We start from the raw sequence: 22,743 nt of genomic DNA, 5'->3' as shown, positions 1-22,743 counted from the left end.
ACCAGAGCACATCCTGCTCACCCCAGCCTGGGGAAAGGCCCGTGGGTTGTTTTTAATTTTGCTTTTTAAACGGGGCGGGTGGTGGCATTATGGGCAGAGATGCTTCTTTCTGCTTTTTCTCAGTTCTCATTTTGTGAGTGTCTGCCTGGTCCTCCTTCCTTCTCTCCTGGAGTCTTGTCTTTCCACACCTGTCTTTTTTGGTCTCTATTTTTGTCTTGCTGTATGGGTCTTTGACCCTTTCCCCCCCACAACCCCCTTCCGTGGGTTCCCCCTTGCCTGCCCCAAGTCTGTCTATCTGACCTTCAGCCTGTCCCGCTCTGCCTCTGCGTCGGCCTGGCCGGGCTCCTCCCTCCGCCGGCCTGGGTTTCTCGGTCTCTGTCTCCGCGTTTCTGTCCTGTTTCTGCCTCTCCCTCGGCCCCTCCCTGACTCCGGCCCCTCACACCTTCGCGGAAAAGTAAACATTTAATTTTTTTTGCTGTTAATAGATTTAATGTTCATTTGTTGGTAGCCCAGGGGCAGAAACGCGTGACATTTCAAATAATTGTTGTTTCAGGGGTATCCTCTGGAGGGAAATGCGGCAAAAGTGTGGAGAAGATTTAAGCAAATGACTGTGTCAGCTTCTATTTACTCCTGACAGGATCGCCGGGGGCACGGCTGCGAGATAACCATTAGCGCGGCCGCCGATAAAGCGGGGAGCCTGCATTTCTAAAGGCTCCGCGGCCATTACGGGAAAGTTAGTGTGAAACATGTTAAATTATCCCCAAAGTGGAGGAAGAGGGGGAGGCGGCGGGGGGAGCGGGCGCCGTGAGAGCTGACGCGCCTCCGCCGGCCCGGGAGCCGGGATGCTCCGCGGCCGGGGCGGGCCCCGCTGCCCGCGCCGCGCCCGCCGGCCCCGCCGCCACCAGGGGGCGCCCGCTGCCAGAGCCTCAGTCTTCCCGCCCGGAAGGTGGGTGCATGGCCCCACTCGCCTTCCTCCCACTCGCTGGCTCCCGCCCGGTGGGCGCGGCCCTCCTCCTTGGCCCTGCCCTCGCGCATCCGCCCGGCAGCCGAACCAGCCCAGGCCGCGAGGGCCCCGAGAAAGGGACTAATTGTAAGGCTTGAGACAGTTCGGCCTCCACTCTTTTAGGGCTGTTGCCCGGTCCTAAAGAGCTCCCCGAGGTGTGCACAGACAACATGCCTACAGGTGCGGGAACCCAAGTACTACCGCGGTTTATGCAGGGCCCTGCCCTAGTTCACCCCTCAGATCTGCCTCTAAGTAATCAGGTGGCCTCTGTAAGTCCTCTTGGCCTCAGTTGCCCCATTTGTAAAATGGGAATAATATCTGCCCCACATACCTCATTCTCTGAAGATCAGTGGAAACAATGAGACCATGTAAATGTGATCTGAGAAGCCATTAAATGCAATCCAGGTGAAGAGTATTGTTATTATTTGTGCATTCGTTATTATTAACATCCTGCTGTGGCCGCAGGAAATACCTGTGCATAAGGCCACAAATGGATGCACCAGTGCATGGAAAATAAGGCCCCAATCACAGTTCTCTCTGAGTTTGGGACACATCTCTCCCAACCCTCCTAATTTTGCTGCTATTAAGCTACACATGGGGTAAATAAACATCCATGGGCTAGTCTGGTATTGAAGTAGTGCTTCAGGCTAACTCATGCAAAAGCGTACTTAATTTACAGCATGCCTGGACCAGAGCAGAGCAAAACTGAGAGCCCTTTCCTGGGGAGGGGGACCATGTGGGGCAGTGGGGAGAAGGCAGAGGGGACCACCTTCCTCCTTTGTGATAATCGTATCTCCAGACAGAACTTCTGCTCCCCTGTCCTTTAAAAAAGAAAATTCTGTAAATATATAGAAGTTGTAGCATCACCTGCATTTTATTTTAAACCTTGGAACCCAATCCTTGGTGCAGTGGCAACTCAGTGCCTTCAGTCACCACTAATACCACATATTCACTCATTTCCAACACATGTTGAGGTTTTCAGACGTTCTCAAGTTCCTCCAACTCACTCAACATTTTGAACTTCTCCCACCCCTTAGAACTGCTGGGGGCAAAGGAGGACAGAGACCTCCTTCGTCTTCCTGAAGTTCACCATCAAGCAGGGGGACAGATATCTACAAATGTCACAGTGCCTAGTGAGTGCCACAAGGATGCGCACACAACGTGCTGCATGTTCAAGGTGAGGAGCAGGTGACCAAATTCCTGAAGGTATCTGGGAAGGTTTCTTAAAGAGGTGGCATTTGATCTGGGGCCTTGAAGGATGGGGCAGAGTTTTCCAGGTGGGAGAAATAGGCTACTACATAATAATGATAAGAATCCCTGTGACCACCCCAAACAACAAAAGTGACACTGATAGTACTTAATCTGTGGTAGGTGTTGTAACCAGCCCTTCACATTAAACTGCTACCTTTGCTCTGTCATAATAACCCTGGGTATTATGTACTCCACTTCTTCGGCTCAAAGAGATCCAATAGCTTGTCCAGGCCACACAACCATCCTATTGACACTAGATGAGGTAGAATGCCTCTCCCCTTCACCCCATCATTCCAAGACTGACTTTGAAAAGAGGCTAATTTGCCTTTGACAAAGATCACGAACCCCCTTTTCAACGTCTCCTCATTCATTCAACTGTTTTCTGCCCATCTACTAGGTATCAGGCATTGGGCTGGCATCAGGGGTACTAAAAATAAGAGGTAGACCCTGCCCTTGGGGAGCTCACAGTTTCTAGTGAGGCAGGAAGACCTATAAGTTAATCAACCACAAAGCAATGTGCAAGATGCAGGTCTGGGCAGCCCAAGATACCCTGGGCCAACAGGAAGGGGTCAAGCTCAGATATTTCCCGGCTCAGCAAGAACTGAGTCTAGGCAAAAGGAGGAGTTTACCAGGCAAGGGGGTGGGGCATGGAGTTCCAGGCAGAAGGCACAGCAACTTCAGAAGAGCAGAGATAAGGGAAAGCGTGACCCTCTGGTATGTGGTGTCTGAGGAAAGTGAGGAGGTGGAGAAGGAAGGAAGCCCTGCAGGTTGCCAGGAGTCAGGTTGCATCATGTCCGTTGGACATGCCCAGGAAAGAGGCTTGAACTTGACACTTGGTGTATTATTTTCATGAAGTAAAATCAGGTCAAATAAGGGATTCCTCCTTTCTTCCTATAGGATCTCAAATTTAAAGGGATTTTCCAATGCCTTATAAAAATTAGGAAGTTCTTTTGTGTTGTTGTTGTTGTTGTTTGTATGAGTCATCAGCCCAAGAGGCCAGCAGCCCAATGTCACTTAACTCATAAGTGATTTCACTGGAATTTGACACTATTTGCTCCCCCTGTTACAATGTCTGTCTCCCCCAACATTGCTAGGATTTGTTTAGTTCATTCCACACAGTGGGAATCCCTGAACCCACACGTTGGTCCACATGTTGGCATGGTGGCAGCTGGGGGCACAATAGCAGTGGCTGGGTTACTTCCCACTTGTTTCCTTGCACTGTCCTGGCTCACACCTCCCTTTGATTTCAGGACTCTCAACAGACACTACTTTATCTCATCCTTGAAGAACATCTTCGTGGGGATGGAGGACAGACACTTCCAGGAGGTAGATTTGGGCTACTTCTTTAAGAAAGAATTTTCTAATCATTAGAGCTGCCTGAACCCAAAAAGCCTATCTTAGGAGGGAGTGAGTCTCCTGCCCTGCAGGTGTTCAAACAGGATCCCCAAAATGGGACAATTGTGGGGAGCGGTGAAATCCTTGGCCTGTGCAATCATTTGCAAGCCTAAGGCCCTAAGAAGTTCATCCCCAGAAGAGAATGATTTCAAGCACTCTCAAGGGGGTTATTTTGACCAAGAAAGTAAAAAAAAAAAAAAAAAAAAGAAAGACAGAAAAAAGAAAAGAAAAAGAAAGAAAGAAAGAAAGGAAAGAAAGGAAAAAAAGAAAGAAAGAAAGGAGGAAGGGAGGGAGGAAGGAAGAAAGAAAAGAAAAAAAAAAGAAGAAAAGAAAGGAAAAGAAAAGAAAAAAGAAAAGAAAAGAAAATTCAGGGTGGACATAGGGATCCCTTATCATGGGGAGGGACACCAAGGACAGAAGCTGCCCTAGGTTCCCCCCAACAAAGGGCTTCTCCACAGCTGTTCCAGCCTCCCCCAGTGATCTCCCTTCCCCTACTGCCAAGCCCACAGGCTCTCCAGGGGACCCACATCTTCTCACTGTGCTTCTAAAAACTGAACACAGATCCAGCAAGGAGCAGGCAGAGGGAGGAAGATGACATGGTTTGTAGATGTAGGGCATTTGGGATGTCACCATAAAGTACACTGTCAGCCCCAACACCTTTGATGTGGAGGTTTAATCCTGGACAGTCCCTAAGGGAATTAGTGCCTCACTCATTGCTGTGCCCTCTGTGCTAATTGTAAAGACTGGTAAAGAGAAAGCACATGAGAAGCATCTTTCTTTTTTCCTTCCCTCCAAGAAAAGATACATGTTCACTGCAAAAATTGTAAACTACACAGAAAATATAGAGAATAAAGATAAAAATAATGCCCACATAAGTCAGAAAACCACTGTCACTATCTTAGTGACCATCCTACCAGACAACTCTTTCTGCCTCTAAATAAGCATGAACACAGGTGTATCATATGATGTAAACAAGATCAAACTCTATATTCTATTCTGTAATCTGCCATTTCCATTAAAAAATCATAGACTACATTGTTGCAACGAATATAGAGCTACGTGATCGTTGTACTAGTTGCATTATATTGTACTGCATGATGTAATGAGCCAGTCTTCGGTTGATAAGCGTTTAGATTATTTCCAGTTTTGCACTACTTGAAATACCCTGAGATGAATATATTTGTGGACAGATCTTTTCACACTTGTACAGTTTATCTCCTCAGGATAAGTTCGTAAAAATGGAAGCATTGGGTCAAAAAAAAATACAAATTTTACATTTGGGGACACATTGTCACACCACCTTCTCAAAAGGTTGTACCACTTTATATTCTTACCCAAAGAGGGTGTCATTAGTCCTTTACCCTTTGCTTAAATGAATGGGCTCTTTCTTCAAAGACAAAATCCCTAATTCTTCAGACCAGTTTCTCTCTCTCTCTCTCTCTCTCTCTCTCTCTCTCTCTCTCTCTCTCTCTCTCTCTCTCTGTGTGTGTGTGTGTGTGTGTGATTATGAAGGTCTAGGTAAACCTTGTATACAAGTGTGATTCTGTATATAATGTGTTCTGTGTATAATCTCTACTCATAACCTGATGTCCTACATGAAAATTCTCAAAAAAGCATTATCCTACTAAATCCTCCCCTGTCACCTCACTGCAGGAATAAGGTCTGTTTCAGCCTCCTGAACCTAAGATTTTCACCCATTGTCAGTCTTGCCACTACCTGCCGCTGAAGCCTCCTGGCCAAGTTTGTTAGGGAGACGGTAGAAGGGAGGCTAGACTGGATTTGTCCACGGTGGACCTTCAAGTGTTAATCCAGACTCTTCTCAGGAGGTGTCCCTGACACCATAGCTGAAGAGCATAAGACTGTGTGTCTACACCTCTGTGTAGCAGAAACAGCGAGCAGGTCATCCCAAATCAGTAAGTCTGAGAAGGCTGTAGATCACTCTAGAGGGTCCCGTAGGATAGGAAAGGTGGGAGGGTGATGTGGCTCAGCCTCTTCCCGCATGTGGTGCCTACTTTACAGATCTCTACCACTCCTCTCTGCTTATTAGCCCATAATCAGTCTCCTCCACATATATCACCTCTGCATTCACACATTCACATGTAATCCACAACCCATATCCTTCCCTTACAATCATGCTCACATTCTCATAAAATTCGACTATAATAATTTTCATACCATTATACTAACATCCTTGCATACAATACATGCAGAGAATTTGATGCTTACACACACCCACTTACACAGACACACCCAGTCGCCAGTATTCACTCTACATAGTCTCACATTGTCGTACTTTGTCTTAAGGAAGTGTAGTCACAAGTCCCTCCTCGTCATTGTGATTGTGTTATTCCAACCACAACTGCATACCCTACAGCCCCACCCAACACTCTCCTTTCAAACACTCTCAGAGTCCCACAGAATTCACAGTCATACTTCCACATCTTACTCAAGTCTCTTGAACACATACAGTTACCCAGAGAGTCTTATAATGTCATAACTCAACCAGTCTACTCTCCTTATTTTACTGGTAGGTTAACTGAGACTCTGAGAAGAGAAGCTTGACTAAGGTCACACAATTAGTTAATGGTAAATCTAGGGTGTCAACTCCAATCTCATGACTCCCACCCTAGTACTCTTTTTCCTATGCCAAAGCCCCTCCCTCTTAGCCTCCCTTTCATCCCCTATGCTAGTTCCCCATACTGACTCTCAGAAACATTCACATAAAACAGACAGCTCTTGAAGAAGCAGGCAGCCAGGTGAATGGAATAAGTATGAATCTGGAATACAAAAAAGCCTGAATTGGAATATCAAATACCTTATAGGGTGGTGACAGGGTTCAGAGAGAATATATGTAAAGCACCTGGCACAAAGTAATACCTGCTAACATTTATTGGGCACTTACTATGTGCTAGACACTATGCCAAGCACTTTATACATTATCTCATTTAATCTTTACAATCTCTTGAAGTATGATTATCTCCCTATCACAGAAAAAGGAAGTAAGTCCTGGAGAGGTTAAGTTGCTGGCCCGAGGTGACTCAGCTAGTGGGTTTTGAGAGCAAGATTATATCCTGCTCTGACTCCAAATCTAGTCTTCACAAATCATATTGTGCTTCTTCCCTAGAGAACAAAGATCATTCTTCTTTAAAAAAAATTTTTTAGGGGGGAGGTAATTAGGTTTGTTGTTTGTTTGTTTGTCTGTTTGTTTGTCTGTTTGTTTGTTTGTTTGTTTGTTTGTTTGTTTGTTTATTTATTTATTTATTTATTTATTTATTTATTTATTTATTTATTTATTTAATGGAAGTACTAGGATTGAGCCCAGGACTCATATATGCTAAGCATGCATTCTACCACTGAGCTAGCTATACCCTCCCCACAACAAAGGCCATTCTTTATTAAATTCTTATTCTGTCCCGGACACTGTGCTATGTATACATAGTTTCTATGTATCTTTACAGATAAGGAGACTGGGGCTTGGCAGGTGCTCAATGGATGGTTTTATCACAATTGAGAGAAAGATTCTAACTTCCAAATCAAATTGAGATCTATTTTATCACCAGGTAAATTCTTCAGATCATGTACATCTTTAGTGGACCTGATCATTCCCACTGATTACTTCATTTCAAATCAACCTTCTTTCCTCACTGCTAGTTCCCTGCATCTCCCACCCTAGGGCATCACAGGAAGAGTATGCTGTGACTACATACTCAGTTCCTTACTTCCACCCACTAGATGAAGTCATACTCAGGCACAAGTCTTACACTAATAAAGCCACTGTGGTTTAAGCAATTACCAAGAACACTAGGGAGTGAAGTGAAAATACCTGGGTTCCAGTTCCATCCCTTGCTAACTGTAAGACCACCGGCAAATTACTTTCTCCGCCTTAGTTCCTTGAATCTGCAATACTGGAATAGCAATTCCTCCCTCTGAGGGATGTTCTGAGTTTAAAATGCTGCAAGATATCATTATAGAAAATCTGGCAAACAGTTGGCACCCAAAATTTGCCACACAGAGATCTCAGACACAAAGATACAATACCAGCACTTACATCAGTTGAAGCAGACACAGCCACACAAATCTGCAGACAGGCCCATATAACACACCAAGCTGTAGATATGTTCAGATCTGCTGGTGGTCAGCTGTCAGAGTGGTTGAGAAGAAGGAGCTCTTAAGTAACTTTGGGAAGGTCACTTAACAGCTCCTTAAAAAAAATTAACAGTTAAAGAGTTTAAAAAATAAAACATAACCACAAAGAAAAAATAACCACACACACACACACAAACAAAATAAAAAACATAACCAACAATATCATTATCACATCTAAGAAAACTGGCAATAATCCCCTAAATCATAAACTACCCAGTCCATATTAAGATTTTTCATCTTTTTTTTTTTCACATTTAACTTGTTCAGACAAGGATCCAAGCAAGGTCCACCCACAATATATTTGTTATCTCTCTCTCCCTCCTTTTTGAAAAACCTCAGTCATTTGTCCAGAAGAACATACACGTTAAGAAAAAAAAATTCAAGTTTTTAAAACTTATTAATGCACAAATAGTACATGAACATATTCTTGGTTATCAAAGAAGAAAAAGAAAATAGAAGAAATCAGACATGACAGATAAAGCAAAATTCTCCCTAAACCACCTCCAACTCCAGTTCTTTAACCTGTGGAAATCTCAGTTTTCTCATCTTTAAAATGGGGAAAACCTCTCTTTTTAAGGTTTCTGTGAGTATTAAATTATAGACAGCTTAGAAGAGCTTAGCTCAGTGCCTGGCTCACGGTGATCGTCCAATAATAGTCGCCTATAATGATTTTTAGTCATTGTTATCCCGGCAAAAGCAGAAGAGCCGCCCAGCCCTGCACGCGATCAGCACCCTGGACAGAGGTGGCGGCGGCCGCCTCTCCGCCCAGCGTCTGCCGGCTCTTGCGGGAGGATCTGTAAATAAAGCCGCCCGGCTTCCGGCCGGCACAGCGCAGCCGGTGAAGGGGAAAGAAATCCGGGATTTTCCGAGCCGCCTGCTTCAGCAAAGCGTCTGGCGGAGACAATTACCCGGATACGCTCAGGTGGCCTCCCCGAGGCCTCCGGGTCATTTCAGACCTGGGCCCCCGTCCTTGAGCAGGAAGCAGGGCTGGGTGGGGGCTAGAACAGTGAGTGACTCAGTCTCCTGGGTTGCAGAAGAGCTAGTGGGGAGGACCACGGAAATTGCTAAGGGAGGCCTCTAGGGGATCTCTGCGCTCCCCTCCCCCGCCCCCAGCCCCCAGCAGGAGCCCACCCTAGCCCCATGCAGTCCTCAGGAGTTGGGGGGAGCAGTGCTGGGTGGGGAGAGCGACCTCCGGAAGCCGGCCCAGGGCACAATTAGCAGGGAGCGGAGACGCCTGCGAAGGCTGATTTAATTAGGTGACACAGTGCCAGGCAGGGATGCGGGGGGAGGGGAGAGCAGGGTCAAAACATTTTGTAAAAATCTGTTTCACAAACGCTGCTGCTCCCCTCGGGGCAGAGAGAGATTACGGAGTCTTTGGTGTCGATCAAGGCTGGCAAGAAGCGGCCAGGAGCATGGGGCATTTCCTCCTCCTCAGCCTCTCTCTTTTGTCCAGCCCTACAAGACAGCCCCAGGAGCCAATAGCTCCTAGGTTGTGGGGAAATAGGGGCGAGGGAGGGATAATTTAGGAAGGAGGCCCGTATAAGAGAGAATGAAGTGCTGTTGGTCTAATGCACCACCCCCACCCCCAATATTCACATGAATAATATTAGCAGTAGTTGCAGGAGGCATCTACTTTCCAAATAAAGCTATCGTTTGTTGAGCTGGTACTCTACCTTTACTAGCTGTCTGATCTTAGTTATTTTTACTCTGTGCCTCATCTCTAAAACAGTAAGAACCCTTCTAGAATTGATGGGAGGAATAAAGGAAGTAAATATGTAATAGTAAGCACTGAATAGTTTTCTACTACTATTACTGTTAAGCGCCAGGCTAGTTGTTTGACATCCTTTATCCCTAATCCTCACAACAACTGTATGCCATAGATGTGATTATCCCCATTTTACAGATGTGGAAACTCAGACTCAGAGTTTAAGTAACTTGCTATGTGATTGACCTGATCGGTGCAGATCTAGGAATTGAACTCAGGACTCTTTTGGTACTAAAGCCTGTACCTTTTCACCATCCTGCTGCTAAGCTGCGTAAGTCATCCACCTGTGACCTCTTATCTCAGTTGACCTCACTGGACCCACCAACATAACTGTCCATGCCTTGCCCTATCCTGCCTGGCACAACCAAGGTACCCGCACATTTGTGTGTCAATGAGTAAAAGGAAGCATACAGCACACATACGCATACACACAAATTCACACTCACACATGTGCATATGTCACCACAGACAGTCATACATGATTACCCTCCCACAGAAAGATGCTTTCACACTCACATCAGTCAGAAGTAAAACAACCGTGGCATTGGTCACATACAGAGCCTCCCATCACAAGAGAAAAGGGATTATAGTATATGGAAATGGTTACACCCAGCATCACAGGAGAGACAAAGTAATATACAAATACACAAATAGACAAAATACGTAACACTTTCACATACAAATAAACCAAGACCTGAACAATTACAACCATCATCACATACACAGGAAGACAATTTTTTGCAAGATACCATTTACACAAATACACACAGAGCTACGTGGTTACAGCACACTTACTACTACACACTGTCACACATCATCTATGGAGAGGTATAGCTACACACCTACTATAACATACACAGTATACCCATACTTGAGTGATGTTGCCAGGAACAGTATGACACAGAAAGAAAATCAGTCAAAACCCAATTCACACACACATACTCGTCAAACATACCTATACAGAGCAGTGACAGGGAACCATACTCTCACAGGCACACACACACATGCTCACAAACATACACACACTGAGTCTTTTCCCAGACCCTCTGGGAAGCTGGTTTCAACTCAAGAGTTTCCTCCCTCCCAAAGTCTTTAGGGCATGGGGGTCAGTTAACTCCCTTCCCCACACCTCCCAGCTGAGCTCAGGGCAGCAAGGACAGAGTCTTCCAGGAGACAAGGGGAGGGGTCCCTGGACAGCCAGTCTTGAGGACACCTTGTCTTGCACCAGGTCCACTCCAAGCTGTGGCCAACCATTGGGATTTAGGGACAGTTCTCTCATCTAAATTCACTCCCAAACTGTCCCAGCCTCATGCCCCAGCATTAGCTTTTGGGAGAGGGCAAATGGATTGATCAGCAACCTCCTTTCCCAGGGGAAAAGGACTCTTCTCACACCTCTTCCCCACCTGTTGTCACCTACCTGTGCAGGTGCTCTGTCTCAGCAGCTAAGAGCTCCAGCCTGGGCAAGGTCCCGGAGGCAAGTGGGTGGAGTCTGGTTCCATCTTCTGCACCCCCCAGCTCTAGCTCCCTCTTCAGCTGCCCCCTCCAGCTCCAGGCCCCTTGGGCAGCCCCCTCCCTCCCAGCCGCATACTTGCCCAGTGCTGTGTCTCTTCTCTGAAAATCAGACTAGGGACTGGGGGGAGGGGGAAAAGATCCCAGGAGAGGAAGTGGCATCTGACAGCCCCAGCACCAAACCTGGGGGGCTGCGGGTGGGGGGAGGAGCAGGGAGGCTTCTCATTGTGTGAGGGAAATTTTATTTTTAACAGATGCTAAGGCAGATGGCACAGAATTAACAGAAAATGGGAGAGGAAAGAGAGGAAGAACATTACTGACTCCGGAGAGAGTGGACATTAAAAAAATAAAGAATAAGGGAATGAAAACAAGTTTAAGTGCTCTCTCCGGGGGGTGGGGTGGGGGGAGGGGAGGGGAGCTGAGAGGCAGAGAGGGACAGAGCAGCGTGGTGATAACCAGAGGCGTGAAATTACAAAAGTAAAATTTGTGGGACTCGGGAGGGGCTGAGAAGGCCCCAGTTTCATTGCAAAACTCACTCAGAAATTACTGATGTGATGTTTGAGCTTTTATCATTAATAATAATCGAGAGGGGAGAAGAAGACAAAACGACTCGAGGGCTTGAAGGGGTGGTTTGAGGCACCAGGAGAAAAGGTGCCTGAGCCAGGGGGGAGGGGTGAGAGCAGAGTCATCTCTGTGACAGAAAAGGGAAGAGAAGAGAGAAAAACTCAGGGAGATACAATAGAAACAGACAAATGGGGAGACGGGGCAAATTTTAAAAAAAAGGGAAGGAGAGGAAGCAAGGGGGAAAGGGAGAAGGAACAGAAGCTGCAGAAGGGATCCAATAGGAGGGGCTGGGGCGGGGGATGAAAGGAAACGATTGACAGGAGATTCGGAGACAGAATGGTTGAGACAAAGAGACAGAAAAAAACAGAGACAGAGATGGGAAGAGGGAGCTAGAAAAACTGCATCAGAAATATGAACACAAGTGGGCAAGGAAGTAACTCCAAAGATGACTGAGTAAAAGCAAAGTGACCCACAGCAGGGGCCCAAAAGAAACAGGAGGGCAGAGACGGAACAGCAGAGGCCCAGACAGAGAGATAAATGCAGGAAGAAAGAGAAAGAGGCAGGAAGAGTGAAAGAGAAGAAAATCGAGAGAGAACAAAAGCTAAGACGGACTTAGAAATAAAGCGACATAGAAAGAGTTGGGGAGACAGACACTGCAGAAGAGAGAAACAGACCCACATGATCAGGATGAGAAGCAGGTGAGATGGAGAAAAGGAGAAAAACACTGAGCCATAGGCAGAGAGAGACAGAGAGACTGTGGGGGAGACGACAGAGAGGGCAGGGAGGGAGGAAGGGATGGGAGACAAAGAGGAATGGCCGTTTATCTCTCCTCCCAAATTAATTGAGGCTACATCAGCCTGAGCCACTAAAACGGAGCGATTATGAATGGGTTAGTCACAGGTGGAGTTAAAGGCCTTCAGAGGGATATTAGCCAAAATTGAGTGGCTTTTAATTTCTTTCTAACGAGAGACTGTGGCTGGGGAACCAGGCACCGCCTCCACTCAGCTCCACTGCTCAACACGGCGTGGGGGTGGCCCAGGCCACTCGCCACCTGACCTGTGTGGCACAGGCAGCCAAGTGGAAATGGCCATGCCTGAAACATGCCCAAACATGTTTGCAACATGCCTGCAACGTACCTGCAACATGGGGCATAATGGTGGGTAGCCCAGTGGAGGGCCGGTAGAGAAGAGGGTCACAGTCCTTGGAAGTGGCCGGGCCAGGGAGCGTGGGGCAGGGCTGAGCAGCCTGGGATGCAGAGGAGGGCAGGAGGTGCAAGCAGATACCGCATCGAAAAGTCCTGCTGTTGCCATGGGGTTCTCCCATGATCCCTGATCCACTTTGAGGAAGGCACGTGGTCTAGGACTGCTTTTTCTCCACTGTGGAGAAACCGAGGCTCTGAGATTAAAAGAACTATGGCCAATTTACACCTGAGTGACAATGATGACAGGAAACCTAGAAGCAGAATGGTGAGGTGGAGAGAGCACTGAAACCTGAGTCCAGAGACCTTCCTAAAGACAGGTCCCTGTGCATCACCCCTCTGGCTGGGCCTCAGTTTCCCGATCAATAAAATGAGAGAGTTTAAGTCATATCCCTTCCAGTTCCAATTTGCTATGATGCTATGTGAGCAGACCTCCTGTCTGAGGTTTTTATCCAGGGGTCTCTGGTGCCGTGTTTGGGACATATGGGATAATGGTGTGTGATCCGGGGGCATTTGTGACCATAAGCTATTTGAGCTGAATTTAGGGCGAGCAAGGCGAGCAGACTGATGAGTGCCAAACTGGCCAGCCTGGATGGTGAGGGCTCAAGGAGGCCAGAGAAGAGGGAAGCTAACTGTGGCCTGGGGAGGCCCAGCAAGGATGTGGCTTGAGGTGGGTCATGGATGGTGGACAGAGCTGGAGGGTGGAGGATGCTCCTGGTGGGGACACTAGGAACAAAGGTGCAGAGATGCCACTCTGGCTGGAGTCGACCCTATATGGGTATATGGAGGGCAAGGGGGAGGGAGAACAGAGGGGAAATGGTGGGCTGTGGTCACTCAGGGCTCTAAAGTCTGAGTGAGAAGTTGGAACTCAATCCTGTAGGCACAGGGTGGAAGGCACATGGCGGGTTTCTGAGTAAGGGCAGGAGAGTGTCACTATGGGACAGGAGAGGAGAACATGGAAATAAGTGAGCAGACAGAGGGGCTGATGTAATAGGGCAGGTGAAGCCCAGTGAAGAGGACAGAAGGGGACAGATAGGAAAGAGATGGCAGGACTTGGTAACTGACATGGTGTGAGGATACAACAGGTGTGAATGATGACTTGGGGATGGTAAGGGTAGCTCTTGGGAAAACGTTGGTGCCAATAATAAGGTGGGCAAAGTTGGGTGGGAGCTGAGAGAAACACAAAAACGTTGGCTTCCATCCAACAGAGCAGAAAGAGGCCAAGGCGAGGCAGTGCGGTTCAGTGGAGACTGCGTTCATCTGCGCATCTGTGACAACCAACGTTCTGTTCTGTCTCCCACTAATTAACCATGAGATCTTGGACAAGACACTCCCCATGTCAAGGCCTCAGTTTGTCCATCTCTAAACTGTGCGACTTGCTCTGAGGCCCTTTTTAAGTTCCCCTCTATGTTGGTGGTTTTGAGACTCAGAGACAAAGCCAGGGTGGAGACCTGCATAGGAACAGAGACAGCATCTCTCTAGAAGAGAGACCGGCCATAATTCTCCCTGCCCTCGGGTCCCCAGAGCCAACAGCTGCGCCCCCTCCCCCTCACAACTCCATTAACACTCAATTAGAGGGCCTGATGGGCTCAAGCCAGAGAGTCCCCTCTCCACCTCATCTGCACTGTCCCCATTTGAGGGTTCCTCTGATGGGCCCATAGGGAGAAGTTTTCACTCAAATTTATAACTAACTCCAGTAGCTGCCCCGCTGGCCTCTCCTGCCTCCTCTCTCTTCTTCCTCCTGGGGTGGAGCCCAGAGGGTTGGGTGAGGCTGGGTGAGGGGGGCCCAGGGCCCACGTTGGAGCCCCAGAGATGAAAGGCTCTGAAGCAGAGGAAGTGGGAGGGGAGAAGTGAGGAAGAGCCGGGAGAGTGTGTGAGAGAGAAAAATGACAGGCCCTGAATATTGGGCGCCCTCACTTTAAATCAAGATAAAAGACTGAAGTGGAAAATGAGAGTCCAGAGAAACCCCGGACGGCTCGGGGCGCTAATGGAAACACATGGCTGCCGGCTGCGGGCTTGTCAGCTTCCCCCGGCGCTGCCATTCCCGTCTGATAATCCGGCCTGCCATAAAATTAGACTAGCAAATACCTCCTGACAAAGATGCATGTTTCTCTCTATTGTGCCATCATAAAAAAAACTCCGCTGGTGACTCGGGGAGCCGCAAACTTCAATTTAAATTTACAGTGCTGCGGAAGGAAAGTGATATGCACTCAAAAATTTTAATAACCTATTAAGTTACGACTTCAATTTCATTTTATGAATATTTTCCTTGGGGAGCACGGCTATCACAGAGAAAGATAGAAATTTAAAAAAGATAAATAGTGCCATTAATCTCCAACATTTCTCTTCCATTATCCTTGAAAATTAGGAGTTATTTTTGTTCAGATCTTCATGTAATTAGCTCCCTCCACTTGATTCACTAGCCAGAAAATGACCATGTTCAGAAAATTAAAAATTTGTCATTAAGTGGAATTTAACATAATATCATTTATCTTTATCTATTCCCCAGCTGACAGCAGGAAGCCTTGGCTGCTATACCGGCTGGTGTGTCAGAGTGGGGAGGGACTGCTGGGGAGAGACACGGGAGAGAAAGAGACAGAGACAGAGACGGAGGGAGTGAGAGAAGGCCAGCCGGGGAAGTGGCCAGGAGGAGAGTGAGGAGGGAAGGGAGCCGAGGTGTCATGGGGAAGCAGAGGAGGCTGAGGGCGGAGGATGAGGAGGTGGAGGCTGCTGGTGTCAGCAGGGACTTCGGCCTGGGCCCAAAAGCAGGGCAGATGGAGGCTCTACAAGAGGAAAGCCAGAGGGGGACATCGGTAGCAGATGCCAAAAGAGGAAGGTGGCTGGTCAGTGGCGCTGGGATATAGAAGGACTGGAGATGACAGAAACCCAGCAGAATTAGAGGAACTTCCAGAAAAGGGGTGGTAGGGTGGGAAAGGTCAGGGTTCATAGCCCTCCTCATCCCAGGGGGAAATAGACACCATCATCCTGATCATGGTCTGGCTTCACAAGAAGAGACAGAAAGAGGCAGAGAGAGAGGAAGTGAGAAAGTGATAAGAGCGGAAGTGGAGAGGGACTTAGGCTCCAAATCAGAGAAATGGAGGTGGACAAGACTGATGGACCACAGGGGCCCCTCGGGAACTTGGCCCAGGAAGGCTTCAGGTTAGAAGCCCCAGGACGAGCCCTTGGACTTCTTCTCTCAAGGGCTGCTCAGCTCCCTCTCCTCCCCTCTCCTCTAAACAGCCCCACCCTAGTCCCCCAAGTCAGAAATCATCCAATAAACCACTCAGACCTAGTCCTGAGTGGAGAGAGCTGTGGCCGAGCCTGAGAGACTGAGAATTGGATAAAGGGATTAAACAGCAGCACATTAGTGAGAGATTTAGAGTGTAATAAACCCATTTCATAATAATATGTGCGTTGGGGCCAGCGATCCATCATCACAGGAGCCTGTCCATGGCGGGGGGAGCACTGACCTATGGGGAGGGGACCCAGATGAATGGCTAAGGATTTTTCTCAGGGTCTCAGGATATGGGCCAGGGGTACAGACTGACCCCTGGGGCCAGGAGGGAGGCACCGGGATTCTGAGGGCACATTTGGCTCAAATTGCCACAAGGCTCAACCTAGGGAAACAGCGGTGGGCATGGGAAGAGGCCCGAGCCTGAGAGCCTTCCCTGTCCTCCCAGCCTAGAATCTTGGCAGTAAGGGTAGAAGGATTCTCCGGTGGAGGTGGTGGGGGACACCTCCAGACTACAGAGTTCACAGTTCACAGACAGGACTCAGCCAGCAGAAGATTCCCAAATAAGCTGCTCCTTCCATCCTGGTTTTGTCACTTACTGGCTATCTGATCTTGGCAAGTGACTGCCTCTCTGAGCCTCAGTTTCCCATCTGTCAAATGAAGACAATTAGGCCTACATCACAGGAGTGTTATGAGAGTCACCTGAGATAATGAATTTGAAATTGTTCTCTAAAGTAGAAAACCTTAGGGAAACATTATCATCCCTATGATTCCCCCACATTTGCTCCCCACCCATATGCTGCCTTGGGATGTCTTAGAGCTTGCTTACTGTCAGGGAGAGTTTCATCTCCCAGATGGGACTCTGAGCTTATTCAAGGGCCAGTTAAGAAATGATGTGCTGATTATATGATTGACTCTTTAATCTGACCCATTAATAGGGCAGAGAAAAACATTCTCCTGCTGTTTATCTCCATTGAGGAAACCAGCATCATAGATTGAAAAACAAACTTCTCCCTGGAAAAGGGACTGAGAAACAGAAATGGACCAGTTAAATCTCAGCTGTTAGTCTTAAAATGTTGTGGTGCAGGGTGTGTGGCAGAGGCGGCAGAGGTGGTAGTGGGAAGACCTGAAGATGCTACGAGTGAACAAGGATGCCTTCCTAAGAGGAGAGAGGTGGGCGGAGGGGAGGTGTTGGGCTGCAGTGGGTGATGGTCTGAGTGGCCCAGGAGACTGTGGAAGGAGAGAGGGGGAAGAGTGGGGAAATCGGATGCCACCTCTCCAAGATCAGCCAAATTGACCATCTTCTTTATCCATTGTCCCCAGATACATCACCCGCTACCCTCATCCCAGAGAGGCCAATGGGCACAACCTTCAGTGCTAGCTGAGATGTTCCCATAGGAAGGTAAGTGGTATCATCTCTGATCCCCAGTTCCAACTAGTCTCCAGTCTGCTTTCAACTCTGACTCAATTCAACATCAAACTCTCTGGTTAATCTCTAAGGACACAGACTCCTCCATGGCACCTCATCCCAATTAATCAAGTCTTCCTGAACTCTCAATTCAGCCAAAGCCATCATTGATTGCTCCAGACTAATATTTCACTGATACCAACACCAACTTCCACTGAAGAACTGATCAAGGACAAATTTGGTCTGCCTACCCCTGCCAAAAGTCAACTAAATGTCATTGCCAATTCCCCCAGCTTCTGCTGGAGGCCTTCCAGATGTTACAAAAGAACAAGGAATATGAAACCGGTTCTGTGCTTTCTCCTAAAGCTCAAGCTAGCACATCCTTTGCTTCTTTCTGTAAATATTTATTACATGCCTGCTAAAGCCGAACACAAATATCTGTACTACAAAGCAGTGAGTGAACCATAAGTTCCCTGTGAGCAATACAGATACTCTGGTGTACCAGTGAGAGACAGATCTCCACAAGCTGGTAGTGTCAGGAAAAGAAAGGATGGAAGAAGTGCCACTGGAGCTGGGCAGGTGTTGGGCACAGCTTCAACAGATGGAAGGTGGAACGGTGTGGTCAGGGGAGAGAGGTGAGTTATTCAAGGAGTACCTAGTCTGTACTAAGCATAAGCTGGAAGCTTTCACCTATATCGTCTCATTAACCCCTCCTATCATTTTCAGAGAGAGTTATCATTATCTCCGTGCATATAGTTGAGAAAACTGAAGCTCAGAGAGTTAAATAATTTGCCCAAGGTCACATAGCTAGTAAGTGGCAGAGCCTTGCCTTGAACCCAGAACTGATTGCCCCTGAAATCCATGCTCTTGTCTCTGCACTGTGGTGCAAGGTGTGTCAGGAAAAGGGGAGGAGCCTAGTTTGTCTGGAGTGTTGAATGTGTGTGAAGGAGAAGTAGAAACTGCCCACAATGGTCACTGCGTGCAAGAGTGCTGCCCCATCTCTGGGACTGCCAAGGCCATTCCTACAGGAGGCCTGTCTCAAGAAGAATCTCAGCCTTGAGTTCCCTTGCTGCCAATGCCCTTGGAAAGTCAGAAGAAACAGGGACATGGGGAGAGGCAGTCCTCCAAGTACATGTTCCTTCAATGCCCCTCTCTTCCTTTCAGCATTCCCAATCTTGCCCTCTCCCGTAGCTCCTTCCTCTCAGTCTTGAGAGCCTTCCTTCCACACCCCACCATTTGGTACTGTATTTTCCCCTTCCCCTTCCTGTCAAACTTCCCCAATTCCTGATACATACTTGCCTCTGTCTTCCAAGGCTTCTTCTTTCCCTGACCCCTCAGCTCTCACTCACCAGGTCACCAATGACCTCCTGATTTTAAAAGTTCCAATGATTTCCTATAGGATTGCCATCAGCTTCATCATTTGCTAGCTTGATAAATTACTTACTCACTCTGGGCTTCAGTTTCATCATCTGTCAAATAGAAATGATAACAGTACATACCTTGTAGCACTGAGATAACTCAATGAGATAAAACAAGGAAAGGGTGTAGTACATGGTACAACAGTAAGCATTTAATAAATATTGGCTGTGATTATTTTTCTCTGCCTTTATTCTTCTTGATCACAAATCCTCAAAAATCCAATAAACAATGGATTACAAGACATTAAATAAAATGTCATTGCTTACAAAACAACTCAAAGCTCTTTTGTCAGGTTCCTGAGACCCCCATTACTCAGAGCCCAGATGCTCCATCTACTTCTCCCTCACGTGGAAGGATGTGGTCTGTTGCAGGGGTTTCCAATCTGGGATCCATGGAACCCTAAAATTCCTTTGAGGTATTTAGAGAGTCCACAGAGTTCTGATTTATTTTCTATAAAGATACAATCTTCGAAACCCCAATAAAAGGTCACATGTTCACAGAAACGTTATGAACCGAATTTTAACACATTAGAGGTTTCCTTCATGATAAACGTGTGTGCTAATTGACATAAAATTCCCCTACTGACTAAAAAGTTCAAATGTGAGCCTTCACAGTATGTGCTAGTAAAATACTATCTTTCTCAGTTTTATTCGTTAGGTTTGTTTGAAAAGAAGGACGGGAGGTACTCTACTAAGAAATGTTTGAAATCATTAGTAAAGTAGAAAGAGTCACAAAGACCTAGGTCCCCGTCCTAAGTATGATCCTTCCTTCCTCAAGTTTCTGAAGTACTTTGGGCCTCCATTTCTTCATATATGTGTATATACATGGACCACATGGGGTTGACAATAGGCTTAAATAAGAGGATATATGAGAAAATGCCTGGCACTGTACTTCACAGAACTTTGGTAATATCAAAAGCAGACGCTTATTCACTACTAACTATACTCTATGCCCAGAGTTGAGTTTGCACTTATTATTGCATTTCATCCTTGCACAGGTTGGGCAAAGTAAGTTTTACCATTAATCTTATTTACAGATGAGGACCACGAGGCTTGGAGTGGTTAAGTAATTTGCCAAAGAGCACAGCACCATAAGCTGTGGAGTTGGGTTTTGAATCTAGGCAGCTGAACACTAGATTCTGCCCTTTTAAAAAAACGTATTGAGCACTTATGAGGTACCAGCCACTGCTCTAAGTCCTTTTACGTGTTTTAATTCATAGAATCCTCACACTAACCATGGCAAATTGTACATCTCACAAGATTTGTACAATGTGACTTTCACAAGAGGTGGAGTCTATTTCCCCTCCCTTTGAATCTGGGCTGGCCGTGTAATCTGTTTGACCAATAGACTTTGACAGAAGTGACACCTTGTGACTTCTGGGCTTAAGCCATAAGAATTCTTGCAGCTTCTATAATCACCTCTTTGGAAGTCAGCAACCATGTGAAGAAGTCTGAACTATCCTGCAGGAGAGGCCAGCGGAGGAAGGGAGGCCCTGAAGGATAAGAGGACATTTGGAGGAGAACTAAGGTTTTTCAGCCAATATCTAGCACCAACCATCAGACATGTCAGTGAGGCCAACTTGGATATTGTGATCCCAGCTGAGCTTCCAGATGAATGTAGCTGTGGGAGTGAATGCAGCCAGCACCATGGAAAGCAGAAGACCCTCCCATCATGGAAATAAACATTTTTTTTTAAATTGCAAGTATAGTTGATTTACAATTTTGTGTTAGTTTCTGGTGTACAACATAGTAATTCAGTTTATATATATATACACACACACATATATATATATAGTTTATATTTTTATAATATATATATTCAGTTATATATATATTCTTTTTCACTATAGGTTATTACAAGATATTGAGTATAGCTCCCTGTGCTACTCAGTAGGATCTTGTTGTTTACCTATTGTATATATAGCAGTTAGTATCTGCAAATCCCAAACTCCTAATTTATTCCTCCCCACCCCCTTTCCTCTTTGGCAACCACGAGTTTGTTTTCTATGTCTGTGAGCTTGTTTCTGTTTTGTAAATAAGTTCATTTGTCTCATTTTTAGATTCCACATATAAGTGGTATCATATGATACTTGTCTTTCTCTGTCTGACTTCACTTAGTATGATAATCTCTAGATCCATCCATGTTGCTGCAATTGGCATTATTTCATACTTTTTATGGCTGAGTAATATTCCATTATGTATATATACCACATCTTCTTTATCCGTCATCTGTTGGTGGACATTTAGCTTGCTTCCATGTCTTGGCTATTATAAATAGTGCTGCTATGAACATTAGAGGAATGTATCTTTTTGAATTAGAGTTTTCTCCAGATATATGCCCGAGAGTGGGATTGCTGGATCATTTGGTAACTCTATTTTTAGTTTTTAAAGGAATCTCCATATTGAAAAAAAAGACATCTAAAAAATCATTGTTGTTTATAGCCACTAAGATCTAGGGTGGTTTGTCATATAGTAAGAGATAACTGAACAAATAAGGTGTGTACTACTATTTTTACAAATGAGAAAACTGAGGCAGAGAAGGGTTAAACAAATCACCTAGGACTAAGACACAAATGAGTGACAAAGCCAAGGCTTGAGCTGAGGCAATCTGGCTCTGGAGACCACATGAATAACCTCTAGGGTGTGATAAGCTGGAAAAGGGCCCCCCAAAGGAGTCCTCATCCTAACCCCTGGAACCTGTGACTATGCTACCTTACAGGGTAAATGGGACTTTGCAGATGTGATTATGTCCACGGTCTTGAGATCAAGAGATTCTCCAGGATGATCTGAGTCGGCCCAATGTAATCACCAGGGCCCTCATAAGAGGGAGGCAACAGGGTCAAAGTCAGATAAAAAGGTGATGGGAGGCAGGGAAGTTAATCAAGGAATGAGGACAGCCTTCAGAAGCTGGAAAAGGCAAAGAAAGAGATTCTCCCCTACAGCTTCCAGGAGGAACCAGCTCTGTCAACACTTACTTTAGACTAGTGAGACCAATTCTGGACTTTTGACCTCCAGTAAAACTGTAAGATAATAAAATTTGCTGTTTTAAGCCACTAAGCAGCAATAGGAAACTAGCACAAGGGGCCTCTCCTATTTTAAGGGAGCAATCCCTCCCACAGGCACCAGCTAGACCAGTCTCCTTGTGATCTCCTGTCATGTTTCATGCCTCTGTGTTTCTCTGGTTCTTAAAAGTCTCTTTTCTCCCCATCTGTTTAATTCATTTCTACCCACCTCTTCCAGGAAGTCTTCTCTGACCATCCTGGATCACACTGCTCTGTCCTATCTCTACAGCATTTGATGCTTTGCACCTTCTTAACTCAGCACTAACTAATATCAGTGCTAATGCGTTGGCGGGCAGCCCAGTGACATTTTTATGAGTGTGAGTCATCAAATCCGAGGACATAAGGCTGGAGAGGCCCTTAGAGAGTCTATCCCTTCATTTTATGGATGATGAAACTGAGTCCCGGGGAAGGGAAGAAAGTCACTTATCCAAAGTCACATAGCCAGGGCTTAAAGACAGGTCTTATGACTTCAAATTCATAAGCTCATTCATTTAGCAAGTACTTAGCAAGCCCTGAGCTAGGTGCTGGGAATCACTGACATTCATAAGCAGATAGAGTCTCTGCTCTCATAGGGGTCTCCCATTTGTGAGAGAAATAAACATTCATGCAATAATCACACAGATATAAAATTACTCATGATAAGTGTTAGGAAAGAAAGTTCCATAAAGTGAGCTGTGGAAGTGCAAAACATAGGGTATTATTTTAAGTTGGAAAATCAGGGAAGGCTTCTCTGAAGAGGCAGCCATTGAGCAGAGATGTGAAGAATGGTGAGTAGCTTTAACTAGATCTTTC

At 46.3% G+C, this 22,743-nt stretch overlaps 1 long non-coding RNA gene across 6 annotated transcripts in view; it reads left to right on the top strand.

Annotated features, from left to right (window-relative positions):
* LOC123613123 (uncharacterized) overlaps nucleotides 1-22,295 on the top strand; it is a 51,104-nt gene extending 28,809 nt beyond the window's left edge. For 4 of the 6 annotated variants that reach the window (XR_006720467.2, XR_012510171.1, XR_012510169.1 and 1 more), the window contains 4 exons: nucleotides 554-2,180; nucleotides 3,505-3,580; nucleotides 17,387-17,465; nucleotides 17,564-22,295. This is a non-coding gene — a long non-coding RNA (uncharacterized LOC123613123). The remainder of the gene's footprint in view (nucleotides 1-553; nucleotides 2,181-3,504; nucleotides 3,581-17,386; nucleotides 17,466-17,563) is intronic. The other 2 variants (XR_012510170.1, XR_012510168.1) reach the window with 2 other exon arrangements.
* Nucleotides 22,296-22,743: the final 448 nt, after the last annotated feature.

The sequence above is a fragment of the Camelus bactrianus genome, chromosome 11 (genome assembly GCF_048773025.1).
Source record: "Camelus bactrianus isolate YW-2024 breed Bactrian camel chromosome 11, ASM4877302v1, whole genome shotgun sequence".
NCBI classification, from domain to species: Eukaryota; Metazoa; Chordata; class Mammalia; order Artiodactyla; family Camelidae; genus Camelus; species Camelus bactrianus.
This window is presented reverse-complemented; position numbering and strand designations above follow the sequence as displayed.